This window comes from Diorhabda sublineata, chromosome 1, assembly GCF_026230105.1.
Source record: "Diorhabda sublineata isolate icDioSubl1.1 chromosome 1, icDioSubl1.1, whole genome shotgun sequence".
Classification (NCBI taxonomy): Eukaryota; Metazoa; Arthropoda; class Insecta; order Coleoptera; family Chrysomelidae; genus Diorhabda; species Diorhabda sublineata.
The window spans coordinates 30,369,111-30,387,374 of record NC_079474.1 but is presented as its reverse complement, the minus strand read 5'-3'; the positions used below and the strand labels follow the sequence as shown (position 1 = coordinate 30,387,374).

The 18,264-nt window shown below is 31.8% G+C and overlaps 1 protein-coding gene across 1 annotated transcript in view; it reads right to left on the bottom strand.

Moving 5' to 3' along the window:
* Nucleotides 1-5,041, bottom strand: part of LOC130442977 (diuretic hormone receptor-like) — a 216,880-nt gene extending 211,839 nt beyond the window's left edge. Inside the window, exon 1 of the mRNA XM_056777419.1 lies at nucleotides 4,864-5,041. The gene's annotated coding sequence lies outside the window, so the exon portion shown is untranslated. The remainder of the gene's footprint in view (nucleotides 1-4,863) is intronic.
* Nucleotides 5,042-18,264: the final 13,223 nt, after the last annotated feature.

The window sequence follows — 18,264 nt, the reverse complement described above, 5'->3', positions numbered from 1 at the left end:
ATTTTGAAAACAATTACATTACATTAATAGATTCATAATGTTATACACAACATATATTGAAAGTCAGTTTGGAAAATTAACAACAACTAAGACTATATATAATCAAAAAGATAGAAAAACATGAGCACAACACAACGATATTAATCAATCAAGAGAAACTGTACAATGTATACCAATACAGTTTTGTGTCAAATTCTCTTATACTGGCAGATCCATCCAATGCTCTAACTTTTTATAGGAAAAGTCTATAAAATAGGATTTGGTAGTACGCACTTAAGAGGATCTCCTGTGAGAAGTTAACCGGATGAGAAGGAATGTATGAGTGTCAGCCTACCCACGAATTCAGTAATTCATCGTTTGGAAACCCATCGACGGAATATTGTAGTATTGTAAATTAAATTTATTTTGTTAGTTTATTATTTTACCGTTGATATTTCATCACTTAGCAGCCACATATTTCTGTTTCTTCCTTAAACAAACCCATATGCACACAACTGACTTTTTCACACTATCCACTTTTTGTTATACTTAAATTATTGTTCATTCAAGCTCTTTCTTATTTGTTTTTCTTCCAAAAACAATGTTTACATCGAGATTTCGGAATTCAAAAGCAGAACTGTTTGTTAGTTAAGTTAAGGTAATCGAAGGAAAAAAGTTAATGCTTGCTTTGAACACAAATTTTAGAATCCATTGAAAAAATATTCCATAAATCACCTGAACTATGGAAAATTTATTTTCAAGAGCAACGGACAAGAGAATCAAAAATTATTTAAAAAACAATTTTTTGTCAGCTAGATATAACAGAATATCATCCACGACAAGGAGATTAGAAAGTTAAGAAAATACAATATACTACAGCTAATACAGAATACAATGAATGACGAAAAGATGAACGAATGTTTTTTGAAAGATATTACAAATTTTATCACACTGTAATTTTATACTAATTGATTCCCAGACGATGAATACATAAGTATACGAAAGCTTGGGATATATTAGAGTTAGTACTTTTTGTTGTTTATTTTGGCCACATTTATACTACTTCTTCTTCTTTTCTTCTTCTTCTTCTTCTTCTTCTTCTTATTTTAAGACTGTGTTTTCAAAGAGGCAGCCTAAGTTGTGACTGCGAGGACCAGCTCTCATACCAGCGCTTTGGTGGTCTTCCAGGCGGTCTACTTGTATTGGGTCTCTCTTCCTTTGCGATTTTCGCCAGTCGATCGTTGTTCATTCTATTGACATGATCTCTCCATGCTCTTCTTCTAGTTCTGGCCCATCTCACTATATCCGGAACGTCACATATTCTTCTGATTTCATTGCTCCTTATTCTGTCTCTTAGTGTTTTCCCTGTGATTGAGCGTAATGTCTTCATCTCGGTTGTTCTAAGAATCCGTTTAGTAGTTGCAGTCTCCGCCCTCATTTCTATGGCGTATGTCATTACTGGTCTGACACAAGTTTTATATATCCGTGTTTTGCTTTCGATACTTAAAAATTTATTCCTCCATATCACGGTTCGAAGGAATCCTGATATCCTAGATGCTGCTGTTGTTTGCGTTTTGACTTCTTGTTTCAAGTTCCTATTGCTCGTGATGTTAACCCCTAAATATTTAAAAGACATAACCTGTTCTACACTTTTATTATAAATTGCTAGTTTGCATCTTCTTGATTCTCTCGCTATTGTCAAGGATTGTGTCTTTTGTTTCGATATGATCATATTGAATTCTCCTGCAACTGTTTCAAATCTGTGTAGCAGTTTTTGCAGATTATCCTCATCTTCAGATATCACAACCGCGTCATCAGCGTAGCAAACTATCTTAAACTAATGTTTTCCCATTCTGTATCCTCTGCCTGCCGTTTTGACTTCTTTTATGATTTCGTCCATTATAATGTTGAAGAGTATTGGGCTGAGACTATCTCCTTGTCTGATCCCTGTTGATACTGGCATTTTACTGGAGAGTTCGTTGTTTACTCTTACATATGTGCTATTTCCGTTGTTCTTGTCCCTAATGATGTCTATTGTCCTTTGGTTTACGCCTCGTTTTTTTAGTAGCTCAATGACGTCATGTAATCTCACTCTGTCAAATGCTTTTGTTAAGTCTATGAAGCACATAAACGCGGTTTTATTGTACTCTATGGCCTTTTCGGCAATCTGTCTTAAGATGAATATAGCGTCTATGGTTGATCTATTTTTTCTAAATCCCTGTTGTTCTTCGCTCATGCCGCTACTTGAGATTTCTTCTGCAATAATTTTTGTTAGTAATTTTGAAGTCGTGCTTAGGAGTCTGATCCCTCTATAATTATTTGGGTCTTTCTTTTCCCCTTTTTTAAAGACGGGGATCGTTATGCTTACTTTCCATTCCTCTGGTACTTTTCTCTGGTCGTATATCTTGTTGTTTATACTACGAAAATATATAAGTTGACACAAATAAATTATAAGAATCACCAAGAATCGTATAATAATATTAGCATGAAGTTGGAAAGATACCGAATTATGTTAAAACTATAGAAACCTCGAATGAATGTCTTAAAACATAGGTATTACGCGTAGATGGCATTCCAAGTATGGGAGAAATATAATTGAATTGAAAGTATTCTTACATATCTATAAATGTCGCATTGAAATAGAGATCAAAAAAAGTAAAGTATCTGTAATAATGATCTAAATAAACTTGAAACATTGTTGATTCTGTCATAATCTGAAACTATACTAACATTTAGAACGTGACGGTGATGGTTGAAACAACAAAAGTTCTGGTGAGTTTTCACGGTCTAAAATAACAATATCTACATTTTTATTTTCCGGAAAAACTCATGATTTCAACTTCATGCATATGTTCGGCTTGAATATTTTCCAAAAAAAAGAGAATCTGGAAATGGAACAGTTGTCTAGAAAAATGGCTCTAATTCAGTTTGCCATCTAGTATGCAAATTTAGTAAATAATTCAGCTACAGCTGAATTAATTCGCATGAAATCATTTTTATTATATAAACGCCAAAATGGGAGTACGTTGGATGAAGATCAAATAACATTTTCGCTCTGTTGTTGGTTCAGCAAATAGAGTTTGAAACAACGATAATAAGACAAAAATAACAATATTTATAGCATACGTATAGATGGTTGCTATTTGTAATGTATACTTTTCGATTATTTTCTTTATAACGATCGGAGACAAAAGGATTTTGATCATTCACAATACGAGAAATTCTCAATTGAAAACTATAAAATAAAAATTATCAAAGTATTTCAACAGAATAAACAGGATATTCCGGGAGTCACTAGTTAATGGGTAACAATACATAACATTTACAGGGACAATCTTTACAATCTATAGGTAGCAAACATGAATTTTTCAATCGATTTTTCAACAGAAACTATTTGCTTAATTGGATAAAATTTATAGTATAAGAGATTTGTAAGTTTTTAGATCGTTGTACATGTCATTCACCATAAACAGACATTCTGAAGAAAATTATCATGAATTGTAATTATTTATTGAAAATACTTAAAGGAGGTATGAAAACAGAATCAAACATTTCTTGGAGAACTGATGAATCAATAAATAAGTATTCGTACTACATACAATTACCAAAACCGGTCGCAAAGAGAGGTCTATTCGAAAGGAAAATGTTGTGTTGTATCTGGTGGAATTATTAAGGTTTAATGTACTTCGAGATTATTTCTAATCATCAAGCTATCTGAGGTATATTGAGGACAGCTGATGTCAATGTATGAGGTTATTTTGGAGAAATATCCTGATTTAGTTAACCTAAAGCTGGTTCTCTTACAACAAGAAACGTTAAACCACATAGTGTGAATAAGATCGCAGACTTTGATGGTATTGAATTCCTAAAACAACCAGCATTTAGACGGAGCCTTGTACCCATAGGTTTCACCAGAAGCTTAAAGAGCTTTATTGCACATTCTATATAAATATCAGTCTGTTTAGTTATTAACGCCTGTTAAAGTATCTAGAGAAAGTCCATCATTTATGAGTTCTTCCTATGGTGCACATTGAATATGCATGCAGTGAATGTTATTCACTATAAACAGAATTCGTCTTTAATAATAATGATCCCGGAAAGTTTTAGTGATTTAGTGAATTAAACTTCAACATATATATATATATATATATATATATATATATATATATATATATATATATATATATATGAATGTATAAGACTTAAAAGTATATATTTGAGTGAAGAATAATCATTTCTTCTCTCTCATTATACTAATAGTAATAAAATTGGGAAACTAACGATACAAGATAATGACAAAAATAAGGAGGACAAACATTATTACAGCCATTGAATTTGTACAACTGAGGTGATAACAACAGGTGGATTGGATATTTATAATCTCAATTACAGGTCTAATAGGTACTAATTCTCGAAATAATCAAATCAAATATTTTAATAGTGAATTTGATAATGAAAGTTTATTTTGCACCACATACGTAATAAAGAACAAAATCATTTCCGTTTCAATAGTTATGATTTTATAATCGCTTTATTGAATTAATATTGCTGGAGCAACACAACACACAAATTTAGTCAGTGTAATACGACAAACATCGTTCTGAATTCATTTGTAGAGCCATTGTGGATTTTGTGTCGAATATAATTGGAGTTTAAGTGGAATCCAATTTTTATAGCATCATACCTATTAAAAACGATTTAAATCCATAAAATATAGAAAGTTTGCCATTTGCCGTAACCTCAATTTTATCTATTTAATGTGACGTTGAATTTTTTGCATGCTTTTTATTTGCGGCATAAAAAAATATTTTTTATTAAATACCCGATTTCCTATATTTATAACATGGTATAATTACATAAATAACAGTTCATGCATGAACTTACATAAAAATATAGTAAAATATCCCAAAAAAACAATTCTCTATCCAACAAAATGATTGTCTTAAGAACTTTTAAATATTCAAAATTTTTCGTTCCGCGTTAGAAGGAAGAGATTCGCGAATTCAACAGCAACTGTTGCGTTGGTTTGGGAACACTGCGACGCTGAATTTGTTCGTTTAAATGAGCGTCTCGGGTATCTGTTTCACTTCATGCGCACTTCAGGCATGCAACTTGAAGAACAAATTACTGTATCTTGTATTTTTGCAACTATGTCTGATGAACCGAACACGAGCTATTTAAAATTTAGTAATAAAAGAAAATTATTGGTGTGCTCGACAGAAGATTTTAGAAAACGATTCTCTTATCTAATATAGAATAATTATTTTAATTATCCAGTGCAATATACTTGCACTAGTGAGTTCAGCATACTGTGAAACAACAAAAGTTGAAAGACGGCAGCTGGAAACCAAAATATAGATCAGAAAAGATTTTTAAATTAAAAAGACAAGAAAAATATGGAAAATACAAAGTGAAAAGAGCAAAAGAAAAAGAAAGGCTAATTTATGAAAATGTGGCGAGAATACTTCAAAAATCTTTTTAATAGAGAAGACGAAAGTAAAGAAAAACAGAAAATAGAACAATACCTAAAAGAGGAAATGATAAAAATACTATACTTTAAAGTACTCACAACATCTAATGAATAATATAATGAAAATTACGACAGTTCCCTAAAGTTTTCAAACAGGAATCTTTTAATCACTATACTGAAAAGGAGTCACAAAGCCATTTTTGAGTATCACAAAAAAAGATTAAAGGAGAAATTAAATGGTACTCTAGAAGACAATCAGATTTCTACCCAATAGAGGTAATATTAATAATGAGACAAACATCGGATAAACAACAAGAAAAAAAATTTCATTGATCTACAAAAGCCTCTGATACAATAAATAGAGGAGATCTATGAATGATATTAGAACAGAGAGGAATTGATCAAAATCTAACGAAATCATTACAATTTTGTTCAACATCAAAAATCATAATGTAAACATGAAACATCAAGAATATGTATGGTGTAAGACAAAACCACATGAAGCAGTTAAGGCATATAGAAGATAAAGCAATAAAAAAAGTTATAGGAATCTCAAATCTCAATCTCAAATTGTACAACCAAACGTCTAAAATAAAGTATGAACATATTTATCAATAAAACCAAGGCAACTATCAGAAGCGCGGAAGCAAAAATGCATTATATCAAAATAGGAAAAAGAAAACTAAAACTTTGACAATCTAGGTTAAAAGATAGTGGGATATTGAAAATTAGACAAAGAAATCACAGAAAGGACAACAAGCGCAGGAAAATTATTTAATTCGATCGAAACATCATTAATAGGTGAAAATGAAATACCTAAAAATATAAAGGGAAATTACACCCATTTCTACGTGATGGACCAGCGAAAAACATAAGAAAAAAGATACAGCAATGGAATTCCTCCATAAAATTGAGGAGGAGATCCAATTTTACCATATGAAGAAAGAAATAAATGGACAAATATTAAAAATGAAACCTACTAAGATCTTTCGGAATTTTTAAGAGGAAAGAGTGATAGAAAAAATATTCGAAGCCAAAACAATAAGAAGCGAACTAGATAAAGGCCAAGGAAGACCCGTATAGACAAAATCAAGTGAGAATGGAGAGAATATTCTAAATAAAATGTTATCACAAACGAAGAATCGAAAGAAATTGAGATAATTATTGAAAAAAGACATAAAGAAAAAAGAAGCCCAGCCTACATGTTTTACACACGAAGGGTAGAAAGTTATAAAGATAAAGTAACTGAGTTTAACAGAATAAATTGGTATTTTTCTTGTTATTCCAATTTAGCTGACAACTATAATAGAATTTTTCATCACCTCATCAATCCAGTGTCCGTTATGCACATTTTTGATACAGTATATTTAAATATAGCTCTATAAATAAATTTTGAGGAATATTAGAGTTTAAAGAATATAACGAAATCGCAAATCACGTGGCGCAGATTCCATGTGTTTTTAAATTGATAAATACTTGATTGTTAATTTCTGCGTATCGTTTTCTAGACTTTAAAATTTCTTAAAATTATTGTACAAATATATTCTCATTCAAACATCAGTAAATAATAATATTTTTCACTCATTTATCAATCCGTTTAATTTGTTATTGGCAGCGTTAGTGACAGTACTTCTACTATTTCTAGAAATATCATTAACAGTAAGATTAATAGGGCGAACATAAAACAAAGTGAAAACCTGTAGATTTAGTCCTTATTGGTATTTAAATATTTTAATCTAGTCGTTAAAGATTTGACGAAATAACGTTCAGTTTATTCGTGAAAGTTTTAGTGAAATAGCCACTTTAAGTAAAAAAGTTACTTGATATAATCTCCATTCAACGCATTAAACCAGCAACCAATTTTCTGAACCATAATCTTTGAGTGATTCGCGAAAATACGGGTTTGTCCCTGCCATCTCCTCATTTGTCTGGCATCGTTTTCCTGGTAAGCCATTTTTTTAAGCTTGGAAATAAATATCAATCTGAAGAAGCAGGATCTGGTGAATATAGTGGCTGAGGCAATTATCAAATTCTATAACTCCTTCTCATGATCCGCTTTCATATCTACCTGATGCTAATGCTAGCTTACAGTTTCTTCTTTAGGCCCGTAGTTTCAACAGAGGTTCGCAGTACAATTAATGACATCAAAAATTAATAGTCCTCTGGAAATGATGGACTTACATTAAAAAAGTTTTCGAGTCCACAATAAATTTCCTTGGCACTTTAATTAACGTTTCATTTGAAAATAGCACTTTCCCAATTGCCTTAAGACGGGCTATAATTATAACTCTGCACAAAGGAGGAGATAAAAAACAAGCCTTTAATTATCGCCCAATTGCACTGTTTCCCACGTTATCTAAGAACATAGAAAGATTGGTTAAAAAAATTCTTAATAATGTTTACTCTAGCCTAAACAGCCATCACTCCACTGCAATAACTTTCTGTGATTTTTCTTCGACTGTTTAAATTTTAAAATTTTAACTAATAAATACTAGTACTACGATTTCAGGGAAACACCTCTCGCATGGTTTAAGTCATACCTTACCAACAGAAGTCAGCTTGTAAGGGTTGACACAACGATGTTATCTTGCAAACCAATAGAATGTGGAGTGCCCCAAGGCTTAGTACTAGGCTCTATTTTGTTTCTTCTATTTATAAACGACATCGTCTATCTAGTCATCAGTGGCAGATGACACTAGCTTCTCTTGGAGCAGCCCTGATCTCACGGCACTTCATAGGACTAAATCTAGTGACCTAATCACCCTTAAATCCTGGTGCAATTCTAACCTCTGTCTCAATGTTTCTAAAACCAAAGTTTTATTTACTCGGACTCAACATCAGGACTCACTGTAGGGACTTCTTTAAAAGATTAGAAATTCTGACTCTTCCTTCCTTTTCATCTTTGAATTCCTTTTCCTAATTCGTAAGCACGCTTCTCCAATTTCAGAAAAGTCGTTGCACGGCTATTCGCTTAGTAACGTGGAGCACGACCTCTACCTACCTACTCCACGTTCAGAATTAGTTAAGGGCTCAATATATTACAATACAAAAAAAATGCACAATCACTTGCCAATTGAAATTAAATCGATATCATCTTATCCAGAATTCCGCAATAATCTGAGGGCATATTGACTGGAAAGTGCCTTCTACTCTGTAAACGACTTCTATTCTAATGGATTTGTTTACTAATTATTTTTATACTGTATATTGAAATTTTATTTCATCTATTTTATTTTTAATTATTTTTTTTATGTTTGTTTTTACAAGCTTTTGTCTAAAAATTGTAACAATTTTTTGACAAAAAAGCAATTCTCTCTATATTGTTACTTAGTTCTGCAACAATTACTAATGGAACATTAAAACGCAATTAAAGCATTTTGTATAAGATCTTATTTGCTAAAGATCCGATTTTTGTTTGCTTGTGAGTATGAGAAAATCCATTGTGTTGACTGTATTTTTGTTTCTGGGATATAATGGTCTACATATATTATGACATATCGACAGAAAAATGTACTTGGAATGTTGGGTAGTAATAAGCCTTACGCTGTCCACTTCCTTGATGTAATCTGTTAAGCAGGGTCCACACTATGCCGCGGTAGGCCGGGCGGGTTGACCCGGGTGGGCTAAGCCGGGTGGGTACGCTTGGGCCGGCACGACGTCCCCACCGAAAACGAAACCGATCGGGTTATTTCTACCTACATTATAGTTTCAACACCAAGACTGGTGATTTCGTTGAAGAGTAGTTTTTAGAAGTTTTTTTAGAGTGTCCTTAAAGTGTTAGTGTTTTCAAAATGATTACCGAATATGACGTCGCTATATCAGCGATGGCTGTGGTGATACTCGCTTTAAATCAGCCCCCAAAAAGACGTCAAAGAAGATTTTGGATTTCGGCTCGGCTTCCTTTGATCTGTACCTACTTTATGCGGGTTGGGATCGACACGGCTTAGGCCGCCCGGGTCAGCCCTCCCGGCCTACCCCAGCATGGTGTAGACCCTGCTTTAAAAGACAAAGGTAAGCAGTTTCATCGTATAATTGTGTGTTGGTGTAGTTGTAGTAAGCAGTATATTCGGTAACTAAGTACAAGTGAAATATCGACATTTATAAAGTCAACTTATCAATTAACTAATTGTTTTACTGAAACATTTTCTATTTTGAAAATTTGTATAGATTGGAAAAAAACAGTATATTTATTAAGCATTAAGTGACTCATTTTGCAGCAAATCTACGGATTAGTCACATAAATTTCTTATCTTATTTTAGTAAATTGTGGTCTTATTTCTTTGTTCTATAGACTGACATTTATGAAGAACTGCAAAAATCAATAACATGTTCACAAACATTCCTGTTAATTCAATTATAGTGATCAATTTAACGAATTCTTGCCAACGTTTAACTAGGGAATATAAGAAAACATTCATTTCGAATACAACCAAGTTATTGGAAAAGAAAAATAAAAAAATCAAGTCTCTGTAAATGGAAGCGTCGGGATAAATCGGATTAGCGGACTTTGTCTAAATTTGTAACAATAAATATAAATGTGGTAGAAACAGAAATTCACTTGTGGAAATTTTAGTAATGACCGAATAAACAGTAAATAACATTCCATAAACTTACTAAAACTCCAAGAATTAGGAAAGGAGATTTGAGATTTGAAATTTTCCTAATAAAAGCAATATACAGCAAAGCAATGCTCTCGAAAAATCGGGCAAGTATACTTGCGGAAGGTTTTGTGGGTCCATACTTCTTTGAGGGTCACATCATGGACAAAAATGATTCAGAAATGCTTGTAAATTTGAACAAATGAACATTGATCCAACATTGGCGAACATCCGTCATTTCATGCAGGATGGAGCATCGTGCATTGCGAGTTATGTGTAATTCAATGTTTATTTTGGACAATGAATAGGTAGATGAGGATTCCTTGAGTGGCCAGCACGCTCATGTGATCTGATAACCTGTGATTTCATCTTCCTGTAGGGCCTTCAAAAAGACCGCACACCCTTCTAGACTTCCGCAATGTAATCGAAAGAGAATTTGAAACTCTTCGTCTGTATTGAAATCATTTAACGATGTCTACAGCAATTAATTTGAAGCTCGACAAAAAATATTCTAATTTAAATGTTATGGAAGATTTCAAGTTTTTCAAGCTGTTTTCACAATTGATCCTAGGTGATAATAGCTGACACGTAGCAATTCAAATCCAATGAGAATACTTGTGGCATTTTATATAGAGTAAATGGATAATTAATGTATGAAATATATTTTGCTGTAACGATTATTACTCCAAACATAAATATATATAAATTTTTACTCAAAGTTTTGATAACAATTGATTACCTCTATCAACATCTTTTTTCTCTACCATTATTTTCGGCTTCTATACTCAATATGAGGCCTCAGTATTCTTGTAAGTTCTTTAGAGTTGTCTAACGGCGGAAGAATTGGCATTGATTTTAAAGGATTGGGCTGTGAGCAGGAGAATAAAAGATGGTGCAGAGTTTAAAGAAACTACGGTCAAAACTATGTGGAATCTATCAAGTAAACTTTTACAAGGATAATATTATAAAGAAATAAAAGTTATTATTAATCCATTCAAAAGTATTGTATTTCAAAAAGCGCGATCTCTCCGTCAATCTGTACGACGAAAACTGCAATCAAATGTAAAAGGAAACAAAGTTCGACATCCTTAAGTTCTGTAGAAAGAACGAAAACGTTAAAGTTATGAAATGAAAACATCCCTAAGGGCTGCAATGGGAATTCAATCACACAGCCGCGGTAGAATTAGCTTGGCGAGGTGGGGAAGATACTGCTTTCTTGACTGACTTCTTTTGTATAACTACGATGGTTATGTACAAATCGAGAATATAACCCTGCATTCAACAAGACTTGCCAAGGTGGGTCATTTTAATAGAAAATTATAAGAACGTTAGTCCAGATTATTTGAAAAATTGATGTCAAAAAGAGGCTCAAATATAAAAATTAATTTTACAAGCGCGCGCGCGCGTGTGTGTGTGTGTGTATGTTGGGCGCAGAAACATCAGTATTTTTAGGTTGAAAAATATAAAATTTTAGTAGCGTGTTACTTATACTTTATGAATGTCTAATGCAAAAAGAAGTTGTGAGTAGGGACGGGGGGAAAAGGATTATTTGACTAGTTAGGTTAGATTTCTATTTAATTTTTTAAAGGAATAAATGAATATATTTACCTTAAAATTAAGTCAATGTCTTTATTTTATTTTCCAATGCAAAAAATTCAGAAGGGAGTTGCGAGTAGGGGCGGGAGGGGGTGTTAAGAAACTTTTGAATCAATATTTCAATCAATCAATATTTCTATCAACATCAATTTGAATATTGAATTTTTAATCCTATTTATACTGTCCAAAACCACCGAAAATCTTAATTAATTATTTTCCAGACGATGAATACATAAGTATTCGAATGCGCGAAAAAATATATTAAAGTTAGTCCACTTTGGTGTTTCGTTGCCACGTTTTCATTAATTTTTAATTGGTTAGATTATGAATGACGTTGAATTTTTATAGGTTAGATAAGGATAAGTTGTAGTGAATGATGTTCATTATTGATTGGTAAATTTATGGATAACATTAAATTTCATTAGGTTAGGTCGTTATGAATGTAGTTGAATATTCATTGGCTAAAATATAAAAGACAATAAATTTTATAGATTAGGTCGTTATAGTTGAAGTTGAAATTTATAGGTTAGGTGAGTTTAATTGGTTGTTAATGGCGTTGAATTTTTATAGAATTTGTTTTTTCAAATTCTAAAAAATGTGCAAAAATTACACTAAGATTATTTGAATCAGTTTTTTTAACTAATGTATTGATAATTTTGGGCCATATATGTTGTTTCTAAAAATAAACGTTTTTTGTAGTTTTTTTCAGTTGTCAAAATTTTGGCAGATTCATAATTCATATTGTGTCCTTCATGATAGACATAAGTCGCTAATGAACATCTATCAGGATATAATCTGCTATCACTCTTGTGGGAAATTATCCGACTGATCAGTGACCTTTCCGACTGACCACTTTACTTTTTGTCACAATTTAAACAAGGTATTTCATATACTATGTTAGGCAATTTATTGATTGGTGTTTTATCTCTTTCGTTAGTAAAAATAGATTGAATATTAAGTGTTTGACTGTATGCTATTTTATTATTGTGTTGTTTAAAGATTCCAGAAAGTTTACGTGTAACTGATTTTATATATGGTAAAGGTGTATAAATATATTGCGTGGAAATATATTAACCTTGATAGAAATATTAGAATATTTCAACGTCAATTTGAATATTGAATTTTAAATTCTATGATTTTAAAAATTTATACAAGCATTAATGATATCAAAAATCAAATTATTTATTTCACAGAAGATGAATACATAATTAGTCGAAAGCTCGGAAAATATATTAAAGTTCTTCTTGTTCAGCATATACAAAATATTAAAATTTCAAGGTGGTCGGAATTGAGGGGGTTAAACTGCATAATTAATAAGTAGTTATCAGCCCCAATAGATCGACCGCCATTGGTCGATTGTCCAAAAGTAGTGTACAAAAGCAAAGCTGATAAAAATTGCCGGTCACAACAATGTCAACTCAATAAAACCCTACTTGAATATTAACGAATAAACAAATTATTAACTGCAATATTGGTCGAACAAATTTTATTGATTAACACCTTGGATTATTACTTTTTATAATTGATGTTGTATAATGACATCCCATATTTTGAATCGAGCTCATATTAATCTGGTTGTTATTTTTTGGTTTTTATTTGTATTTCAGGTCACCAGTTATTGTTTTCCAAACTCTCTTATGAGCTATGTCATCAATCATTCTCTTGATTCCTTACCAGACAGCTTTGTTTCCTCTTGAAAACATACTATCTACTTAGCATGTGAATAGATATGCGTATTTATACTTTTGATCCACGTGAAATCTCAACTATTTCAAAAATTTATAGAAATTAGGTGTCTATATAGCAGAAATATAAAATATAACTTTGGTTGTCTCAATAATAATTTTGTTAGTAGAATTTTGTTTACAACAGTTAAATTAGTCAGAGTCAATATATAGATTTCAAGTCCAATATATATTCTAACTTTTTTAATATCTTCAAGTCGAAAATTATTCATTTCCCATCTTTAATGGTTTTGTACATAAAATCCCATTTCTTTTAATTATTTGTGAAGGGAATCAAACACTATTTATTTTCGCATAGTGTGTGCATGACCTCGTTCTTTCCTTGCTACGTTTGTATATATTCGTGATTATAGTCATTATATTTTACTTTTGTTTTCTGTGATTGTGAAAACATGATGATAAAGTTCAGTCAATATTATATCCTTTAAACTTTAAATAAAGACATGAAATTTCAAGCTATTAGCCTTCAACGTTGATAGAGCGATATCGTCTAAAAATGTAGGTCAATGCAACATAGTATCGATAAGAACTGGAATCTTTTCTATATCATTTTTATAACTTAACTGAAATTTCCCTCAAGATACAGGCTAGTGTATTGAACGATAGTATTTGATGGAGAATCAATTGGATTATTATAGTGAGCGATGAATATTTTATGGTTTTATTTTCAATAATTCCGTTTTATTGAGTCAAACAAAACTTTAATTTGCTCCACAAACATATGAAATGGTTATGAAAGATGTTATTCTTTCATGAAAATCATATATTCTTGCAAAGAATTCAAAGCAATCTTACTGCACATGAAACGTTACATAACAATTTCATTTGTAACACATTTAGATAACACTACTTACAGATTTTGTCATTTTTTATTTACCCCGAAGCAAATGTTTATAAATGTGTGAAACTACCTTACATAAACTAAAAAGTATCAGAAATACTTCATCACGTTATTATTATTATTTGTTTGCTTCAGCCAAATAATTTTTTTTTCTCAGATGACAGGTGAAGAGAAGAAACCCCATAGATTTTTTAAAAGTTTGTTCGTTCATTATTTTGGATTACCTATATAAAATGAGATTATAATAGATAGAATATAGAAAACCAATGGAAAAACTACAAAATAAGAAAGTAAAAAGCGCAGAACAAGTATTAACAAAGAAAACGTGCAATAATATGAATGAAGAATGGTACGACGAAGAGTGTGAAGAAGCTAGAAAACAAATAAACAAGGCAAGAATTAGACGGATCGATAAAAGAGAAGAACAATTCAGAAGAGATTAAGAGAGGAGAAGAAACAGGAAATTTAACATGGTTAAATATAAATTAGAAAAGATAAACCAAAACGGACGTGAAACAAATATGAGACAATTTTATGAAGATCTCTAAAACATCAAAGACGTAAAAACATGTAACAGTGGACAGACATTCAGACATGACAAAAAAATAAGAGGAAAAAACAAAACTGAGATAGAAAAAGAAAAAGGAAAATCTGCGAGATGGGAAGGCCCTTGGAAAAGATGGAATAGAGGTTGAGCTGTTAAAATATGAAGGAAAACAAATAAAAAGACAAATACATCAACTCATCGAGACAATCTGCCTAGATGGGTTCAGACCAGATGATCTACACAATGGATCAAATAGTCAAAAAAAAACATGGTAACACATAATGTTTATTTATTTTTGAAGCCCGTTTGACTTAATTAATAGACAAAAAATGTTTTGAAACACCAAATAAACTCAGAAAATTGAATATATTAACAGAAATTATATTACAAAGCAATAAAGCCAAAGTCAGTCATCTGGGAGCAAGGACAGAAAAAATAAATATGGACAAAGAGATCAAACAAGGCGACTCTATCTCTCCAACCCTGTTCAGTATGATTTTAGTGAACGTAATAAGAGCAGTAGCACACGCAGATGATGTAAAAATATTGGCTAATACAAGAGAAGAAATAATAGAGGCCAGAAATAAACCTAGAGACAATCAAATACATAAATATAGCGAGATAAAACGAAAGAGGGATAGGTCAAGTCAGAACACAGAAATACGCATTTGAAACTCTATCCTCTTTCAATTATCTAGGACTAGCACTAGACTAGCACACACAATAAAGAATAAGAGAGATAATGCGAAATGAATATCGAACAATTCGAAAAAATGGAAAATAATTCAAAAACAAAGATACCGGTAAAAAGAACCAAATAAAAATATTTAAAACATTAATAAGGTATATCAAAGCATAAAGGCAAAATTGGGTAGGACACATCATGAGAACAAATACCTACAGAAATGGTGAGAAGGATAACACAATGGATACCTGCCAAGAGATAGATACGTAGAGAAACCACATTGAGGAAGAGTCCTAGAAAAGGTAGGCTGGAAAGTAAAATGCAAAAACATGAAAGAATAAGGGAATAATCCACTCCAATAGAAGGATTGGTAGACGCGCAAAGCGCTATTCATAATCCAAGAGATTCAACGGCATAATGATGATGATCAAAAGATCTTCTGAATCCAACTTGTCCCAATAATTCTAATCAAAATATATTAGAAAATGAGAATGAAAGTGATGTTGGAATTCCATTTCTAGTAATTCGTACGATTTTTCTCATATACCACTACACCAACAATCATAATTACATTATCTGCGCCGTGTTTCCATATCCAAGTTATCGTCATCAGAGACAGAAAGTATACTAATTAAAAAGTAACTGATAGGGGTAAAAATGTAATAGAAGACTAATTTTCTGCACTCACACTTGAATATTTTCTCTGATAACTAGAGAAGTATGAGTGAGGAACAGGGGGAGGGCCCTCTTCAAAATTTAAGAATTTTTGGGGAGCGTTATCAAGGATTTAGCATGTCGAAAAAGCATCTTATGTTATTTTTAAAATTAAAAATATGTGATGAAGCTGCAATACGAGCGAAAATGGTAAATTATAAAGAAATCAGGGATGAAAATGATTCAAAAGCTATGAACTATATATATAGAGCCATTTGGAATACAAACAGTTGCAATTTGTTTGTGAAGAAACAACTGCATATGTTATAATTAAAAAATCGATAACCTTTATTTGAAATAATCGTTTTACTAAATAAACAATCATTTATAACTTATGGTCAGGGAATAAAAATTTTGTAAACTTGTTCATCTTCCAGTGCCTACTTCATTCTAATGAAGGTTGGCAATCATACTTTGGAATTCCTCACGATCTTTTTCAACCATGAAAATCTTTTTCTACCCAGGCGGCACCTGCCTTCTATCTTCCCTTCATGATGAGCTGTGACAAGACATATTTTTGATTTCTAAAAATGTAGCCAAAGTAAGAAGCTTTCCTTCTCTTTACAATGGGTTAATAGTTCTCGTTCTCTGTTCATTCGTCGTTGGTCACCCGATCCGTCCATGGTATTTTAAGGATCCGTCTAAAGAGCCATATTTCAAAAGCTTCAACCTTACGCATGCTGAAGACCTTCAAAGTCCAGCTCTCAACGTCATAATGTAGGGTAGTTAAAACATAGCATTGTGTTATTCTCCAGCGTGTTCTCAGGTTAAGGTCATTACTTGGGAGAAGCGGCTTTAATTTTAAAAACGTGCTCCTGGCTATCTCTATTCTTGTTTTAATTTCTTCATCTGGGTCCCACTCGTCATTCAGCTAGCCTATTATTATAGGAAATCATAAATATTTAGGTAGGAGAAAAAATTACACAAGATAATTTTCCAAGAGATTCATGCCAAAAATAGTTGTTATTATTCTTATAAAAAAATGCATTATATTGTTTGCCCTGCTCACTTTTTGGTAGCGATGAAGCGGAAATATACAGGAGTCACCGATCTAGAGCACTTAATTTTGAAGATAAACAAACACACAAACTCTAAAAGAAAGAAAGACTCCAAAAGCAATCTTAATAATTACATGGGATAAACCAATATTATGGCCCGATTAAATTACGGTCATTCATTAAATATACAAAAGCATAATGAAAAAAATAGGTACACTTTGTTGTAAATAATGATAGTATTAGATTTTTAGGGACAGTTTTTTGGGGCAACTCATCGCAGACCCTACGAAAGTTTCGGCTAATTTAGATACAACTCTGAGTGAGTCTCGAAGCATATATTAGTATAGAGAAAAATCTGTCAGCGTTGTAAGTTATAGGAAGTGTTAAATCTGTTCAATTTGTTAACAACATCTTTGAATATAGAAACATTTCGAAATTTCTTTAAAGACAATAAAATTGAAGTACGCATTTTTCCTGTGTGGTAACCATTCCAGAGACCCATAATTTAAGTCGATAAAATAAATGGAAATCAGAAAAAAAGGGAGAAACATTGTACAAAGTTAGTTTGTTTTTGTAAACATTGCAAACATCTAGTCGCCATTGAATTGTTGATATTCATTAAATGAAGTAATACCTGTGAATAATGGAATGTGTGTTTAATATATTTTATTTCTACAGTAAAATTTTAAGCATTGTGATAGTCTCTAGTTCTATTTTTGTTTCTTATTCTTCGTCTAGTCACGTACGTCTTCTTCTTTTGCAACTTTAGTAAATCAAATATGACTATCTGTATATTTTCATATTTCATGATACTCTTTGATGTAGAAAGTTCATTTACCTCTTTATAAAGTATAATAAAACAAAAAGTTTATATTCGCAGAAATATTTAGAATTCCTATTATAATGGGAAACCTTTTTTCATTGGTAAGTTTATATCAACTATTTGTACTGGTTTGAAAATTCCAGAAAAGGCACGGGATGAGATAAAATAACTGAAAGGACACTGATTTTAGACGCTGCAAACGATTAATGTCGCTCTCAGAAGGACGACTTTCTAATCGAAGCTGACAATATTCAGTCGAACGTTTGTG